This window comes from Miscanthus floridulus, chromosome 1, assembly GCF_019320115.1.
Source record: "Miscanthus floridulus cultivar M001 chromosome 1, ASM1932011v1, whole genome shotgun sequence".
In the NCBI taxonomy this organism is placed as follows: domain Eukaryota; kingdom Viridiplantae; phylum Streptophyta; class Magnoliopsida; order Poales; family Poaceae; genus Miscanthus; species Miscanthus floridulus.
This window is the reverse complement of record NC_089580.1, coordinates 142,914,537-142,931,925: the sequence shown is the minus strand read 5'-3', so window position 1 is coordinate 142,931,925 and position 17,389 is coordinate 142,914,537. Positions and strand designations below refer to the sequence as shown.

At 48.6% G+C, this 17,389-nt stretch overlaps 1 pseudogene; it reads left to right on the top strand.

The window, feature by feature from the left end:
* Nucleotides 1-10,986: 10,986 nt before the first annotated feature.
* LOC136496285 (non-specific lipid transfer protein GPI-anchored 14-like) lies at nt 10,987-13,972 on the top strand (annotated as a pseudogene).
* Nucleotides 13,973-17,389: the final 3,417 nt, after the last annotated feature.

The following is a 17,389-nucleotide window of genomic DNA, read 5'->3' as shown; positions in this document are numbered from 1 at the left end:
AAAGCATGATTCAAACCTTTACCAGGTCGAATTCATAAATCAACAGAACTCTGTCCTCACAAGGCAGAGAGTAAGCAAAAACTGGAACCTAACTTTAAACATGCTGCAGTTTCTAAACTACTAGGTCCAAATGCCCTCAAATTTTGACAGGAGCTAGATACCTAAATTATCTACAACTCTTGTATTCACCACATCCACAGAAAATCAAAATATCATGGGGAACTTTCTAAAGTCCCCAGATCTATCCAGAGGGACATAATGCAAACGAATAATTAACAACTTATGATGTAAACACACAATTGGACAAAACTAACTCTACTCACAAGTCACACATGTCACAAGAACACTAGAAAGTAGGGTGTTCATCACCAAAACATTTCCTCTAATACCTTTCTTAATTTATTTAATTAATTAGAGGAAATAGTAAACATATATGAAAAACTACACCATTAAATCTACAAAAATTACAGTAGACACTACATGCCCTAAGTAGACTACCATAAAGATTTCACACCATTTGAGTAAGTATAATAGCCTACACAAAATTGGTAAGGCAGAATGGCTTAAAATGGCATAATTAGGAAACCTTAGTGAAAAGTGTCAAGCAACAGATTTCAGTATTTTTCCAAGCATCCTTAAGGTACTAAGATACTACCTACCAAGTTTCATGACATAGGATTCCTAGATAATTTACAAAAATTCACACAAGTATCCACCAATGATAAAAGGAAAATCTATAACTCAAAAACTACACATGCAATGACTCTCAAATTTTAACCAGAGCTTCTACTAAGCAATACTAGCTTACCCACAAACTTTCACAATTTTTGGATCACAGAAACTCAAGATATGATTTAAACAAGTTTGCATGCATTAAAAAACACTTTTCAAGTTCCTATTTAATTAATCCAAAATTTCTACATAATGTGCTCAAGACATATTTTTCTTAAATACTAGACCTCACTGTGAGTCTAACAAAATTTGAATCACAGTATTTGGATCTACACAAATGGAGTTATAAAATTCACAAAACAGCATTCAAAACTGGAATTTGAACTAGCTTATGACTCAAATAGTCACTGACATGTGGGACCCGGGTGTGAGCCGACCCCACCGGTCAGCAACAACGAAACAGGGGAGGCGCACGTGACAGCGCGACGGCGGTGGAACTCACCGACGGCGACTCCTCTGGTGAAACTGACGGCACCAGCCTGCTCCCCAAGGTCCCCCGCGTCGATTGACCCCCTAAGCCTAGACCCTAGGGGCCCCTAAGCACGCCAGCCATGGTGCATGGTGGCTCGGCCATGGCACATGGCAGTGCACGGCCACGTTCTGGCATGACCAGACTGGCTTGGTCGGTAACGTCTTCACTGGAGCAACTACATGAGATGGGAAAGACGAGACAAGGGCTAAGAATAGAGGAACGGTGTGGTGGTGCGCTGACCACGGTGAGCGCCAACTTCGGTGAAGCTCAGCCATGGCGGCGGTGGCTGGAATGGTCACAGCGACCTTACCTAAGCTCAAATGGCTCGGCTAAGTGGTGGAGGACGTAGAGGCGAACACGGCGGAGCTACGGTGAAGGTGTAGTGCGCGTTTTTGTAGCGGTGCATGAGCTCAGCGACGGCGAAGCTCCGCGACAGCAATGGTAGAGCAGCAGCTTGCTGGCTACGCTACTGTGGCGAGTGGAGGAACACAGAAAGAGGTAGAGCACGTGCGGAGGGCAACCGGGCATTCTCCACTTCAAGACGGCCAGCGCGCGACGTGGTTAGGATGAGCCAGGCGCGTGGCGGCCACGCGGCGGCCTTCATCTGACCTCGGTCGGCCATGACCGGTCTGAAGCTCGCGTTTCAGATTTCAACGGCACCGACTGACATGCGATGTTTGACGGTGATTTACTCCTAAACCAAGACGAGTTAGTGAAAGAAATGTTCATGAAAGTTGTAGCCCTACCTTCCATCTTCCACTTCTATTCAAGGATCACAGTCTAATTCCCCACGAATCAAGAGTTACATCAAGCCAAAGTTGGCTCGATCAAACTGGAAATGCACTTAGGACTTAGAAAATTTTTCAAGTGTTGAATCAGCTTTCAATTCTGACTTGTGGGCCCTTTTTGAACATGTTGTGCACATTTTCATGACTTGGCTTCTAAACAAAGTTTGTTCCTTATAAAATTTGCTACAACTTTGTTTTAGGTTGCTTAGACATGCAAATATCCTAAGCTACACTTTTTAAACAGTCAAACAAAAGGGTTTAGTGGTCAAAATTGGTCAAACCATGACTTGGGAACCTAATTAGTCAAAATGATCAACATGAACAATGTCCCAAATGACATGCTAGGTGTAACTAAGTTACTTAAAAGAATTTTTAGCCACACCATACATTGGTCACACAAGAATCAAGCAAGGTATGTACTGGAACAATGAAAACACATGAAATGTTACAAATGTTTCATAGTCATGTTTCACATGTTTCATGATCTTGTTGCATAGTATTAACTAACTTTGTTTCACTAAAGTGAGTGGCACATGTTGTACTTAAGTGTTGCACACTTTTCATTTCATATAGGAAACAACACACATGAAACATAACGATACGTTGCAATGTTTCAAAGACATGTTTCATGTGATATAAGCTTGTGAATGAATGAATGACGCTCATATCCATGAAATAAAAGTGCAAATGTGGAAGCTAAACACCTAGGGTGTTACACAAAGTATCTATATGGGGTAAAGGGTACTTGTTCTTAACTGTTACCGCATTACGGGGGCGGTAATCCACACACATCCACAGAGTACCATCCTTCTTCACAAAAATCGCTAGACAACCCCATGGTGAAGAACTTGGGCGGATGAAACCCTTGTCCATCAACTCCTCCAGTTGTTTCTTCATTTCTGCCAGTTCTCTCGGGGCCATGCGGTACAAACGCCTGGAGATAGGAGTAGTACCAGGCTCAAGCTCAATGGAGAATTCTACCTCACAGTCCAGTGGCAATCTAGGAAGATCTTCAGGGAAAACATCTGGGAACTCACATACTACTGGAATGGAGGTAAGATCAGGAATGGCTTCAGCATGGGCAGCAACAGGTAAGACTAGTTCTGAGGGTATGATGAGAGACATCCTATCCTTAGAAGACGGAAGCCATAACTCTACACTTCTTCTCTTCATATCCAATACTACCCCATACACCCGCAACCAGTTCATTCCAAGAATAGCATCAATGCCTTGCCCAGGCATTATCATGAACTGTAGACGGTAAGTGTGGGTGGCTAATACCAAACTTACTATATCCATGCAGGTGTTGATGAACATCTGAGAACCCACAGTACGGATCTTATAGGCATACGGTATAGCCAATAGTGATAAGTTGTGCCGCTCTACAAACCCCATGCTCATAAAGAAATGCGATGCACCAGAATCAAACAATACCAAAGCTGGATGGGATTCGATGGTAAACATACCAGCCATAACTGTCTCCTACTGCACAACTTGCTGAGCATCCATGAAGTGCACCTGACCAGGTCTGCTGGGCACCTTCCTCTTGATGAAAGTCCTCTTAACAAGCCTGGAATTTGCAGACGGCTGAGACGACTGAGTTGCCTGTTGCTGAGGACACTCCCTGGCATAGTGGCTATCCTTGCCACACTTGAAACAAGCACCAGGCTTGTTCCCGAATCCTTGATGAGGTGGGACCTGCTGTCCCTGAGTCTGCTGGGACTGCACCTGCTGTGGAGGTGCCTTGTACTGAGTAGAGGAAGTCTGTGACGTCTGCTGGGGTGACCAGAATGGAGGCCCGCCGAATGGTTGATAGGACCCCTGCCTAACAATTTGCACCTTCTGAGTATGAGGATGGCTGGAGGATCCAGCTACCACTCGCTTCCGCTTCCAATCCACCTGAGATGCCCGCTGAAAACCCTCAAGAGCAATGGTGGCGTTCATCAGAGCCCCAAAAGTCTGATAGTTCCCCAGGTACAGTTTCTCCTGAAGAGCAGGAGTGAGACCGTGAAAGAAGCAATCCCTCTTCTTGTCATCCGTGTCCACCTGACTACCAGCATACTAAGCCAAGTGGTTAAACTGGGTCATATACTCCATTACCGTCCTGCTCCCCTGACGCAGCTCCATGAACTCGGTCACCTTCTGGTAGATAACACCAGCAGGTATGAAGAACTTGCGGAAGGCGGTGGAGAACCCCTGCCACGTTGCCAGGTGATCCGGCAACTCCTCGGCCTGGAAAGTCTCCCACCAGGCACCTACCGACCCCAAAAGCTACTGGGACGCAAAGTGCACCTTCTGCTCATTGGCCACTCCGAGCAGGCGAAACTTTTGCTCCAGCGTGCGAAGCTAGTGCTCTGCCTCCAATGGATCGTCCGACGGCGTGAACGTGGGCGGGTGGGTCTTGAGGAAGTCCTGGTAAGAGGACTATCCCTCAGGACGGCGAGCACCACCCCCATTCCCACCGTTGCCCTCGGGGCCTCCACGGGCGAGACCCATGACGGTCTGTGCCATAATCTCCAAGGCATGAGCAGTCTCCTGACGAGCAGTGGCTGACTCCCGATGAGCAGCCAATAACTCCACCATGACCTCCGTGGTGGACAGCGGTGGAGGCGGTGGCGGTGGTGGGAAAGGATGAGGAACCAAAGGTGGAACCTCCCAAGCTCCCTCGTTGTCACGCTCAAAGGCCCGAGCACTATCACCATGGCCCTCGTTGGCCGCTCCCGAACTGGTGCTCCCACGTCCGGACCTTAGATTCATCTGTAAGAGAGACTAACCATCCATTAGGACACCTTCCCGATCAGGATCCAGGGATTAAAGAGATGGCGGCACATTTATTAAAGCATTCATTAAGTTAGTTCTACCAATTTACTACTTTCATTATACGTGAAGGGGGATTCCTAGTTCAAGTAAGATGCTATTATATGATGCATGCTTCGACCTATACGTTCACTCAAGCCATAATATAGCGGCATTCGTAACATTTTCGCCACATCGCACACACACTTTCCGTATACTAAGCGATTTCTTACGTCACGTAAGTCAGTGTACCTGCAAAAACTGATTAGATAAAACTAGTGCTGCTATCCTAGATATACCATATAGCTAGGGCTTATACTTAACTTAATTGCATCCTACTTTTCGCAAAACTTTTGTTGGTCAAACTTTTAGTTTTGTAAAAGAGTGAGGAACTCGTGACCATTATTGGCTCTGGTACCAACTGTGGCAGAACCGCCCGAAATAGCGTACTTACGGAGGCGCTCGTATTCCACCAAACACTAAGCACCCCAAAAGCAACTACAGCGAGCGGTGTCCGTCGGGCACACCCCGAGGGAGAACCCGAAAGATCCACATTTTTCCCAATGATCCAATAATGAAAACGAGTTACAACTCAAGTCCATCTCATACATTAGAGTTTCTTAGAAAGTACATTATTACAATACCAAATACAGAGTGCGGAATGATAAACAATGGAAGGACGTCGATTCGAATGGTTTCACGTCGAATCCCAAACCCGACCCCCAGGACATACTCGCTAGCCATCCATGTCTTCGACCGCACATTTTTTTATCGCCGTTCGCAAAAACGTTTTATAACATTTTGTTTTAACAAGAATTTGATTAAGATAATAAACACGTTATGTGACACAAAACATAACATTCGCTTTCCCGTTTCGTCGAAATGTTTCAATGCCAACATTGATTATAAAGCCTGTCATACACATGTGCACATAATTCAGATGCTTACGAAATGTTTCAGCAAAACATTACAATGTAAAACCAGGGTGTTACACTCAGCAAGCGCTTTGAGGAGCTGGCAGTCCTTGTAGAGGTGTTTAATGGGATAGTTGTGGTTGGTGCACGGACTCTCCATGAGCTCGTGAAAATGACTAGGAGGGTCTTGCTAGGGCTGCGTGCCCGCATGATCGGCCGCGGCGACCGACGCGAAGTTGGCCGGTCGGTGGCGATCCTTTCTGTTCTTTTTTCTCCTCTGCGTGGAGGGGCCCTCGTCTTGATCCTGGCGCTTGGCCTTACCTTTGCCGCGGTCTCCGTTGAAGCACGGTGGGAATGGCGCTTGCTAGAGGTGTTGGACAAAGGTCCATGGTCCTAGGCTGTCAGGGCTAGGACTCCGGTCGACGCTGCGTGTATCTCGATTCGGCCCGAGCCACGCGTGGACAGGCGATCGGCACGGAGCGATCGTCAAGTTGAGGTGAGGTGCCATTGTGGCTTCCTGTGCCACACTCAATGGTTGTTGCGGTGATAGGGTGTAGTGCCCCATCTGCTGTGTCCCTGTTCCCCAGACAGGGAGCGAGGTCACGAGTCAGCGTCGCGATACGGAGGCCTTCGCTTGTTGAACGGCGGCAGTCTCCAGTAGTGCCCGAAGGTTCTGGTGGGTCGCCCGTTCGTGAGGGTCATTCGGCTCGAACAGGTCGCACAGGAGCATTGCCGTGGCGGCAATGTTTTGACTGGCCCGAGCGAACTGCGGGGGATCGGTCCCCCCTAAGCGGGATGTTGCGCTGGGGCTAACGGGCGCGACCCCGAGCGCTGTTCGCCGGCCTATGCGCACGGGGCGCAGTGTGGTGCACCGAGCGCGCTGGTGCAGTCGGTGGCTGATGCGGCCACTGTCATCGTAGATCCTCCCCGTGCTCACGTGTGAGCTCGGGGGTCTCCGCATGAGGGCTCGAAGGGGTGTGAGTCCGTGAGAACTCCGCTTTCATCAGTGGGTGTCCCGGAGGGTCCACCATGGCGCACTCCCGGGACGGACGGTGGCTAGGTGCCATGTCGCCGATGCTGGAGCCATCACTCTCGCCATCGTCATCCATGAGGTCGAAGAAATAGGTGGGAGAACAGCTCACCATTTCCACGAATTCGGATGCGAGAGAGGATGGCACGAGCATCCTTCGGAGCCCTCGGGTGTATGCGTCCGCAGAAGACGCGACGCCGTAGGGGAACTAGCCGTACGATGGTTGTGTTAGGGACAACGGGGTTCCGCCAGGTAATCGGCGGAAGATAGAGAATAGTGAGTAAATAACAGCGTGTATATTACTCACAGCGGGGTTTGAGTAGAGAGTTTGCTCAGAATGAAGCACAGATGCCGCGTCATCGAAGCCGTGCGTCCCGAAGTCGATGGAGGACGTCCCTCCGATGGGTGTCGGGTCGTGAGCCTCCTCGCGGAGGTGTAGTATGCCGAGCCGATCGGCGACGAAGTTTAGGCTTCTGAAGAGGAAGGCTTGGGATGGCTCGAAGATGGGTGGAACCCGCATCCCAGCGGGTGAGAGCGCGGGAAACTCCAGCGAGCCGAAGCGAATCGTATCGCCCGAGCCCGCCACGGCGAGGGTGGCGGAAAAGTGGGCCATCCGATGACCAAAAAAGTATTGAACGTACAGTGTCCTCCCCACGGACGGCGCCAACTATCGGTGCAGCAAGTGACCAACTAGTGAATATTTGTAGTTTTGCTGTATGTTGTGATCGAAGGTGGCCTAGCACTCAATGACACAGGATTTATACTGGTTCGGGCAACGTGCCCTATGTCCAGTCGCGGTCGGTCGGTGACTTTATTCCTGAGCTCAGGTGCTCGAAGTTTGCAGTGGAGTTACAAACGAGAGGGAGAAAGATGGGGTGTACAAGAGGTCCGGTCGGCTCCGACCGGAAGGGCCGAGAGTGACAGGAACTTCGCTATGAGCTAAGTGTTCAAGTGGGTGCTTGAGATCCGAACCTGGTGGTTCTGTGGTTGTGAGCTATCGATCTAAGGAACTCTGGCCTACTGGAATCGGTTTAAGGAACTGAGCTTGGATGATCCTCCTTGTTGGAGGAAGCGCATCCCCTTTTATAGATGAAGGGGATGGCTTTACAAGTGAGAGGGTGAGAGTACGTATGCTGCCGAGCCTTGTTGCCCACGCCTACCGAGCCTTATTGGTAGGCGGCTACAACACTGTTGTTGTCGCTGTAGAATGTCAGATGCACATGGGAGGTCGTGCTGCCTTTTTCAGGGATGGTGGATGTCGATACCTGCAAATACTGTTTGATGCCTAGAGGCATATGAGGAGTCTCGCTATGTTCACCCGGTACGGTAAATCCTGGTGCCCATACCGCATTGATGTCCAGAGACACGCGGGGGGTCTTAGCGTATGGGAGTTTTAGCGGCCCCTACAATACTGTAGAGGGAGATGTCGGCGCCTACAATATTGTTTATGTCAAGTGGCTGCAGAGTACTGTTCTGTGCAGGGTATAGTCCCTGGTACAGTGGTTTTGACTTATGAGCCTTGCCTTGCCTTTCTCCGCACGTCTTCTGGTTCCTACCGAACGGGCGTCCCCGGTCGGATGGCTCCAGTCGGCTTTGAGTGCGCCGGTCGGAGAAGAGCGGTGAGCAAGGTTCCTATGAGCCCCGGTCGGAGGGACGCGGGGTCGGAGTCGGAAGTAGGCCTCGAGACAGGCCTTTCGATTGGAGAGGCCGTCCAGAGGCGGCTGAAACCCGAATTGAGTGCTCCGGTCGGAGAGGTGGGCCGAGCGGGCGTTGCTCTTCTTGGGCCCGGCCTTCCGGTCGGTTGTTGGACCGTTCCTTTGCCCTGTTGTTTTTAGACTTCTGGGACGAGCCTTGGTGCAGAAGCCGGTCCCCGAGGGACCCCGGGTTTATGAACCCGACAAAATGTGTTGTGCTGCAACTGATCGGGTGACTAAGCAAACGGGGGAGACGAAGACAGGAAGCGAACCTCTAACTGACTAAGCTAGACTGACAGATCTCAAAATTAATGAAATCACCACAGACTCCTTCCTATCATGCAGATAGCCTATCATTGAAAGAATCTCGTCGTTAAATCCTAGAATAAATTCAATAAAATACGAGCACTCATGTAAAGTTAAGGACTTTAGGTGGACATGTTCCATCACAATGAAACTAACGAACTGAGCTATGCTCATTTCGCGCACCCATCTCTAGTGGGTCGACGGTGTGTCGACGTGTTGGCATTGTTGTCCAATGTTAATGGTGCATCATGGTAATTAGCAGAGCACGGTGCGCCAGTTGTGGTTTTGGTAGTAGCTATATAGTGCTCTTTGCTTGAGTGGAGTAGTGATACGGCAACGTTGTGCAACGCGTGTTAAGGTTTCAATCCAACAGATTATTGTTGATAGCTGAGATAGTTGCTTATAGGTGTTAACTTAGTTTGGTTATCTTTGGTTGTTGGCGTTTGTTGTTCTACTGTTTCAGATTGTTGTCGTTGCTTTATTGTACTATATATTCTGTTCTTTTCCATTTTACTATCATCGGTAACTCTCTTGTGCTCGATCTTTTAAAAGATGAAAAGACTACCAATGCAAGTGGCACCCTTGATATCACTTGCTGCGCTGGCAACATCTTGAGGCCACTCACCACTCAGCATATCAATATGATCACGGTACCGGCCGGTATATCTCGTACATGTGGCTAGACCGGTATGAAAACATCCTCATCCTGTACCGGTCTCAATACCGATTAATACTGTCCAATACCGATCGATACAATTTTATGAACTTGTTGAGTTATATAATATATTAAACTTAAATCCATGTATTTTTAGAATGATTACGACTAAAGTTCTATTAAAATATATTATCTGTAATTACTTATATGTAGCTTTATATATATTATGATTTTATTAAAACTTAAAACGATACATCGGTTTGGCCGCTATCGAAATGTGCCGTTCCAAAAGGAAAAAAAAATGGATGGGCCTCCGGAACGGTTGACAAGTAGCAACTCCCTACCTACAGTAACAATGTTCACTATCCTGCCTATTAGTAGTTCTAAAATTTACCTACGAGTCAATTCATTGCTGCTGCTTATCCCACCTGGTACGTTAAAGTTAAAGCCGCGTTAGAGCAAGCGTAGCGCAGGCCAATACCATCGTTAGCCTCAGTAAAAAGCTTACCTACACCGCTAGACTGAAGCCACCACCTCCCAATGGCACCCTATGGCAGGTTATACTGACACAACTCTCTCTCTCTCTCTCTCTCTCTCTCTCTCTCTCTCTCTCTCTCTCTCTTCAGGTTATAACAGCTATGAGAACATGACCACTTCTGAATTCTGAATTTCTGATATACTACTGCCTGGTGTGGTGCCTGCTGGTAATCTCATTCCCTTTTACTGCTTCCTTCCTGGTTAGATAAAGGATGGATTGCTTTGTTTGGCTTTTCTTTTGCCATGTCAATTTGTTGGTTCAAGAGTCCAGTGAGATGCCAATGATACCAAGCAGAAGAAAAGTTGGCAAAGGGCGCAATAGCCCTCTCTTCCCTGCAGTCATCAGTCCGGATGTCAGCCAGTCCACAATGCTACATGGAGTTCCAGGCTTCCACCAGAGCTGCTCGAGTGCTGTTGCGGATGTAGCCACGGCGAGCATGAATTCCTGCTCCCATCCGCAGAGCCAAGAACCAAAGCCGGACTACCGTCGCTACACCATGCGCTGATGGGTTTTGTGCTCCCGTCCGTCGTTAGCTCAATGGGCAACGGCGAATGGAGAATTGGCAACGGATCCGAGTGGATTCTCGTGGCATCCATCATCATGGCGGCTTTGGCATCACCATCAACACATTGTTCGACAGAGCTGATCAGCTGAACTTGCACATGTGGAACGTCATGGGCACTTGGATCAACACCGATCAAGCTGCCCATCTAGCAGTGACCACCGTTCATGAATTCCACTGACGACTGAAGCAGTGACCACACCAGCTCCAGGACCTCTTGCTTGTTTTTTTTTACCGTCTCCGTAGTACCGGAGTCCGGACAGATAGCTGGGCCTCCCGGGCAGGCCATGAAAGTAGGGAACAGTGTGCCACTGCGAACCCGCCTGTGGGCTGTGGCCTGTCCATACCAGCACGACACGAGTAGGCGACCGGCGAGCACGTCACGTCGCCTCAACTTTTCGTCGACTCGTCCGGATGTTATAACTCTCCCTCACCAAAACTCCTAGGCAGCTGCCAGCGGCCCAGCTCACTCCACTCACTCCCAGCGCACTTGAACGGCAGACAAGGCGAGGAAAGGAAGAAGAGAGAGTGCGTGCGTGAGAGCCAACGAGGAGCAAGTGAGACAGCAGCACGCGACGCACGGTCGATGGCGCGGTGGGCGGCGGTCCTGGTGCTGGCGGCTACGGCCGTCGCCATGGCGTCCGTGGCGGGCGGCGACATGAGCGCGGACAAGACGGAGTGCGCGGACCAGCTGGTGGGCCTGGCGCCGTGCCTGCAGTACGTGCAGGGGCAGGCCCGCGCGCCGCCGCCCGGCTGCTGCGGCGGCCTGCGGCAGGTGCTGGGGAAGAGCCCCAAGTGCATATGCGTGCTCGTCAGGGACAAGGACGACCCCGGCCTGGGCATCAAGATCAACGCCACCCTCGCGCTCGCCCTCCCAACGCCTGCGGCGCCACCCGCGCCGACGTCTCCCACTGCGCTCGTACGTTGTACACCTCCCTCCCCTCGCCCTGTCTGCTTGCTTGCTTGCTTCATCATCTGCTGCTGCCATCCACAAGCCTACAAGGCCGGCGACCCGGCGTTGCTTTCTTGCCAGCATGTTCATGCATCGACGCAACCAATTAAGCACACAGTATAGTAATCGTAGCTGGTTTTATCCCGTTACTGTTAGGAGGTACCGTCCGTACGGCCGCTATGCCGTGCGGCGCGTGTGCCTGGTTGGAAACTTTGTTTCTACTTCCTCCGCACCTAATAACTGTCGTCGTTGCGGGCGTGCCACATGACTTAATTTTAAAAAAATGTATATCTCTAAATAAATTTATTAAAAAATTAGATTCAAATATTTTAATATTAATTATTTATCATAAATATTAATATTTTTTAATATATATTTAATCAAAGTTATTTCTCCACGACCGAAAACGATAGATATCTGGGTGCAGACGGATATGTGGTCTCACACTCCCGCAGCTGCCGGGCCGGGATACGAGAAAGTTAAATGCGCTCTTAAGAGCACGTGCCCCACGCACTGTGTCCTTGGATTTGTATTAAGATATGTGCACGTATATTTCTCGATGCGAATCTACGATGATACGATAGTTTCTGCGGTTGATATTGATGCCAATTTATTATAAAAAAACACGTTTGCATAGCTAAAAAGTAATGCCGATTCTGGCCGCAAACGTGCAACAGTGGATGTGCTGAGAGCAAATGCCCTTAAGGAAAAAAAAAACGCCTTCTGTCTTTTAACTGCAGATCACCGAGAATCTCCTCCTTCCAGTTCTCAAATGGCAGACGTCGGTTGCAGTCACAGGGAAGCGACAAACGCATGCGCCGGATCCTGATGCTGTTCCGTGGTGACGTGGTCTGGGTTCCGCTTAGCAAGCGGTTTTAGCCTGCCTGCAACTGCTCCAACAGGGCCCCGTTTAGTTCGCTGGCAGATTTGGCGCCGCCGGAATTTGTAACACTGTAGGGCACTGTAGCGTTTCGTTTTTATTTGGTAATAGTTGTCCAATCGTTGACTAATTAGATCAAAACGTTCGTCTCGTAAAGTACAACCAAACTGCGCAATTAGTTTTTGATTTCGTCAACATTTAGTACTCTATGCATATACCGCAAGTTTGATATGACGAAGAATCTTCTTTTTATATAGTGTCAAAGTTGGGAATTTGATGGAACTAAACAAGGGCCAGTTTTGAATTTTTCATTGTATAAATGACATGATGTCAGTAGCATAAACAACTTTGACCGGCATTTTCCGCTCCCAAAATCATAGGTGTACAGCTGTAAAGGGTGTTTAGATCGAGCTACTAAAATTTAGGAGGTATGTCGGAAACATATTGCATATGGTGTTTGATACTAATTAAAAAATAAATTACATAATCTGTTAGTACTCCACGAGACGAATCTTTTTACGCCTAAGCAATCCGTCATTAGCATATGTTTACTGTAGCAAAATATTATTAAATCATAGACTAATTAGGTTCAAAAGATTCGTCTCGCAAATTAGTCGTAAACTATGTAATTAGTTTCGTAATTAGTCTATATTTAATAATATATGCATATGTTCAAATATTTGATGGAACAACGACTAAAATTTAGGAGAGGCAACCAAACACCCTCTAAATAAAATCTAAATGCGTGTGTTCTTGCTGCAGAGCTTCTGCATATTCCTTCGGGCTCCAAAGACGCCGCCGTCTTCAGCCCCGGCGGTGACAAGGGCCCCACTGCCGCTCCAGGTCAGCCTGCCACTCCTCGATTGCGTCGCAGTTCATTCATTTGAGCATGTAATATTGTGAAACATTTCAGCACATGACTACTAAAAACTGAGTGCCCACTGCTTCACTGCACAGTAGAAAATGCAGCGAAAGTTAAACGTGGCATGTGCCCCTAAACATTATTACGTTGTTGATTCACATTAAGATGTGTGTACGAACACTTCTCAATGCAAATAAGCATTGAGATGTGTGTGCATATTTTTTAATACGAATCCAATAATGGGTGTGCTTGAAGCACGTGTCCTTGAGGGGAAAAAAACCGTCTTCGAAAATGCAGCACATATCAATGATTTTATTCGGGCGAACGAAGAAGACAATTCCGTCCAATTTAGCCGACCGAATTGCACTATTGGAGAACACTCGATTGAGACCTGAGCACTCCCTGGTTTCGCTTTGCAGCCAAGGACAACTCGACGGGCGACGACCGACTCCCGCGCACTGCAGGCGACCAACGGAGGCGGGGTCTCCCCGGCTGCGACCGCCGGTGTTGCACTGACCGTGCTGCTCGCCGGCTACCTTCTGCTCGTGCCAGAGCCCGCTACATTCTAGACCTCTGTCAAGTGGCACCAAAAAATTACCAGGGTGTGATACTGTGATATATTGTTCTAGTACGTGACAGACAATTTGCTGGTGGTGTTGGTGTAGTTGTACACTTGTACTGTATTTCCTGTTAGGCTATGGGTACGGCATTGGCGTACGCGATGTGTAATGTACAGGTGCCTGTCCTCTGGTTGCTGATCCTTCTTGGCATTCTTTTCGGTGAACAGGTGATGTATTTGATCAGTCAAGTAAACTTTCCTTCCTAGTTTGTCCAACCAACACGACTGATGATCACAGTAACGTTGATGTCGAATAGTCGATAGGTCAAAATAACACACCTGCGAAGACCCTCTTTAACTTGAATTCTAATTGATTGGATATCCGCACAAGGAATTGAAGGAAGATGTGACGTTCCGCGGGACTTAGATCATCTCTAGTAATACTACCTAAAACACACCCCTACTTCTCCGTTTAGGTAGCTACCAAATTTCATACTACCCATATTTCGTGGTTTACTTCAGCAACATTACCTAAAATAGACCCCATAAATCCATCCTTGCAAAGAAAGACACGCGGGGCCGACCTGTCATTCTCTCTCATCTTCTTCCCATTGACGGAGCAGCCAGGCGGCGCTGGGGCAGGCTCACCAGAGCCGCGCCGGGGGCTAACCAGGGTAGGCCGCACCGGGGCTCGCTCGTCGAAGCCGCGCTGGGGAAGGGCCAAAGCTTCTCGAGGCGCACTGAGGACAGGACGACGCTGGGGTTGCTGGAGGCGCTCCGGAGGATGGACGGCGTTGGGCTGTTGAAGGAGCACCGGGGAGGCGCCGCCGCCGGGGCCGGCCACGTCGGGGAGGGTGAAGCCATGTCGGGCCGGGTCGGAGGGAAGAAGAGCGTCGATGCAGTCACGAGAGAGAGAAAAAAGTAGGGGGAGTGGAGTAGAGGGCTAACAGAAGTAGGGGTGAAGGAGGAAAAGTAGAAGGCCAATAGAACTGGAGGTGTAGCATGGAGTTTTAGGGTTTAAGGAGTTTGCTGGAGCTGGTTTTTTATCCCCACTATCCAAATCCTAAGTAGGGATCAAGCAGCAGGGGGCATTGCTGGAATCTAGAGGTGCTTTTATTGCAAAGGCTGATACTCTAAAACTAGACGCTCTTTCAACCCTGGTATCGAGCACGAGCAGCGAGTTCCGGTTGCGCACCACCTCGTGGTACATGGGGGCGGGGGCGGGTGACTCGTGAAAGGTTGTGCACGCAGACAGTGGTGTCGCGCTTGAGCACAAGGATGAGAAGGCCGTCGCCCGTCGGTGAAGCCAACGATCCTGTAGCACCGGAGGCCGGTGATGTCGCCGGTGTCGTCCAAGGAGAGGTGGGGCCTTTGCGCTTTCCGGCTTCCGTCCGGCTGTCACCGGAGCAAGCGGTGAAGAGCTTCTAGCCATGCACCCCGCACTGATCAACACCAGAAACTAACTTTGTTCTCTTCTGTCCCCCTCCGACTACTCTCCGGCGCGGACACCGCCATCCGATCGGAAACAATCCCGAGACGAAGATTTGTGTGAATGAATGACTTGCGGCTGGCGAGGTCGAGGCCGCCGTTGTGTGTCGTGGCGTGCAAGAGGACATGAAACCACGCCGCCGTGGAACAGTGTCAAGGAACGCCCTGAAGGAACCCGAGTAGACGCCACGCGATTTGAGCGGGCCAACGAGCCCTCCGAATTTTTTACTTTTTGGCCCTTTTTTTCGAAAGTTTCTCTCAAATAGACCCCTGGCAGAAAGAATTCTAGAAATGGACCCTTGGCTCGGTGCCAGAGTGAGTGGCGCCGAGCTCGGCGCCACGGTGACTGGCGCCGAGCTCCTGGCCACCGGCAAACGGCCTGCAAGGGGCTCGGCGCCATCCACTCTGGCGCCGAGCTACCTGCATTTAACCCAGCCCAGCCTTCTTCCCTGAGCGTTCTTCCTCTTCTTTCTCCTCGGGTTTTTTTCTCGCCACTTCATCCTACCTCACGAATCGACATATTGGACCTTGAAAACCTTGATTTGATCCGTAGATCTTCGAGAGCAAGGTATACTCTCTCACCTCCTTGTTTTTCTCGTATAGATTCGGTACATATTAGTCGGATTTTTGAACCTAAGAATCGTCATCACTTAGGGTTTCATTGTATCCCTCAATATATGTATTATACAACCGTAGGTTCATTTCAAGGCGTGAAAAATGCTAGCAAACCAAGCCGCATGTAGTTATGTTATGGGTTTATTGTTGTGGATGAAATGAGAAACCCTAGGTTTAGGGTATAATGTTAACTGCTTTTGGTTCTTATAACGAAATTGATTGTATTGTAGTTATGGTTCTCATTGATATTTTGTTGTGATGTTTTTATTTATGTTTGCTAAATTACATCCTATTTGTTAGATGCAAGAAATGTTTCGGGAGGAGTTTTGGCGAAAACGGGGTCGTCCTCGTGAATTATACCTCGACGCGTCTAGCAAAGATGCCCCTGTTCCCCCTGACCTTCCTGTCCCTAACTGTGATTGTGGTTTCCCGGCCCATATTTTTCAATCGAAACATCCGGACACAGCCGCGCGTTGCTTCTACACATGTAGTCGGTTTAATGTAAGAAATTATTTGTACTATCCTTTTTCTTTATTTGTTTAAGTATGGTACTAATATATTATTAGAATCTCGTTGTGTAGGACCATGAGAGGTGCTTTTTCTTTCAGTGGATCGATGGTGCAGAAAAGTTTGATCCTAGGTACCTCTTTTTCGACGATTGGTTTAGAGGGAGACATCCACGTGAGCACTTCAAGCGGTGGGTTCCACCCCCCCCTAACCCTCTGGCAATGATGGCTAAGGAGAAGCACCTAGCCGCCGTTAGACGACTCGAGGAACCTCCTCTGTGCGATTGCGGAGATCAAGCTATGATAAACCCTGAGAATACGTTGGAGTTTGTGTGTCCAAACAAGCATGAAGTAAGTGCAAAGTGTATGTGTTAAAATCTTGAGCTATATGTGTTTATGTACTAATGTCTCATTATTTAGGTGTATTCAATGGCGAAGTGTCGTTTCAAGGAGTGGTTGTATGGTCCTAAGAACCAATGGCCGGAAGAACCGCGGAGGGTTAAGGAAAAGAAGAAAGAACGTGTAATCTACAAAGCACCTCCTGTCATGTGCGAATGTGGTGTAAAATCCAACTATGGCCTAGTCCCTTCGGAGCTTGGAATAGGTCATTATTGCGGCCATATGATTGAGTATGATAAGGTTTGTTATAATTCTGGTAAACATGAAATCGTATTTTGTTTGTTTTCCTAATACATATATGATATAATATTTGTTTTGAACAGAGTACTAGGAAATGCAGTTGGAAATGTTATGATGGTGAAGCTAAGTTCTTGGATGAACTGAAGAAGAGGCAAGTAATTGCATGGAAGAGGTGATATGGACCTGACTACGTCAACCTATTCGTTAAACATCACAAAGAAAAGATGTGTGAGTTTGCTAGACAGCGCGGTATTTGTAACCCGATCGATGTTGGGCTTAACAAATGGGGATTGGAGAGGCGAACGACGTTAGAGGAGGAGAGGGCAAGGAATGAGGCAAGGGAGGAGACAAGAGTACAGATGCAGGTCTTGGATGAGCATGTTGCTACATTATGTGCCAGT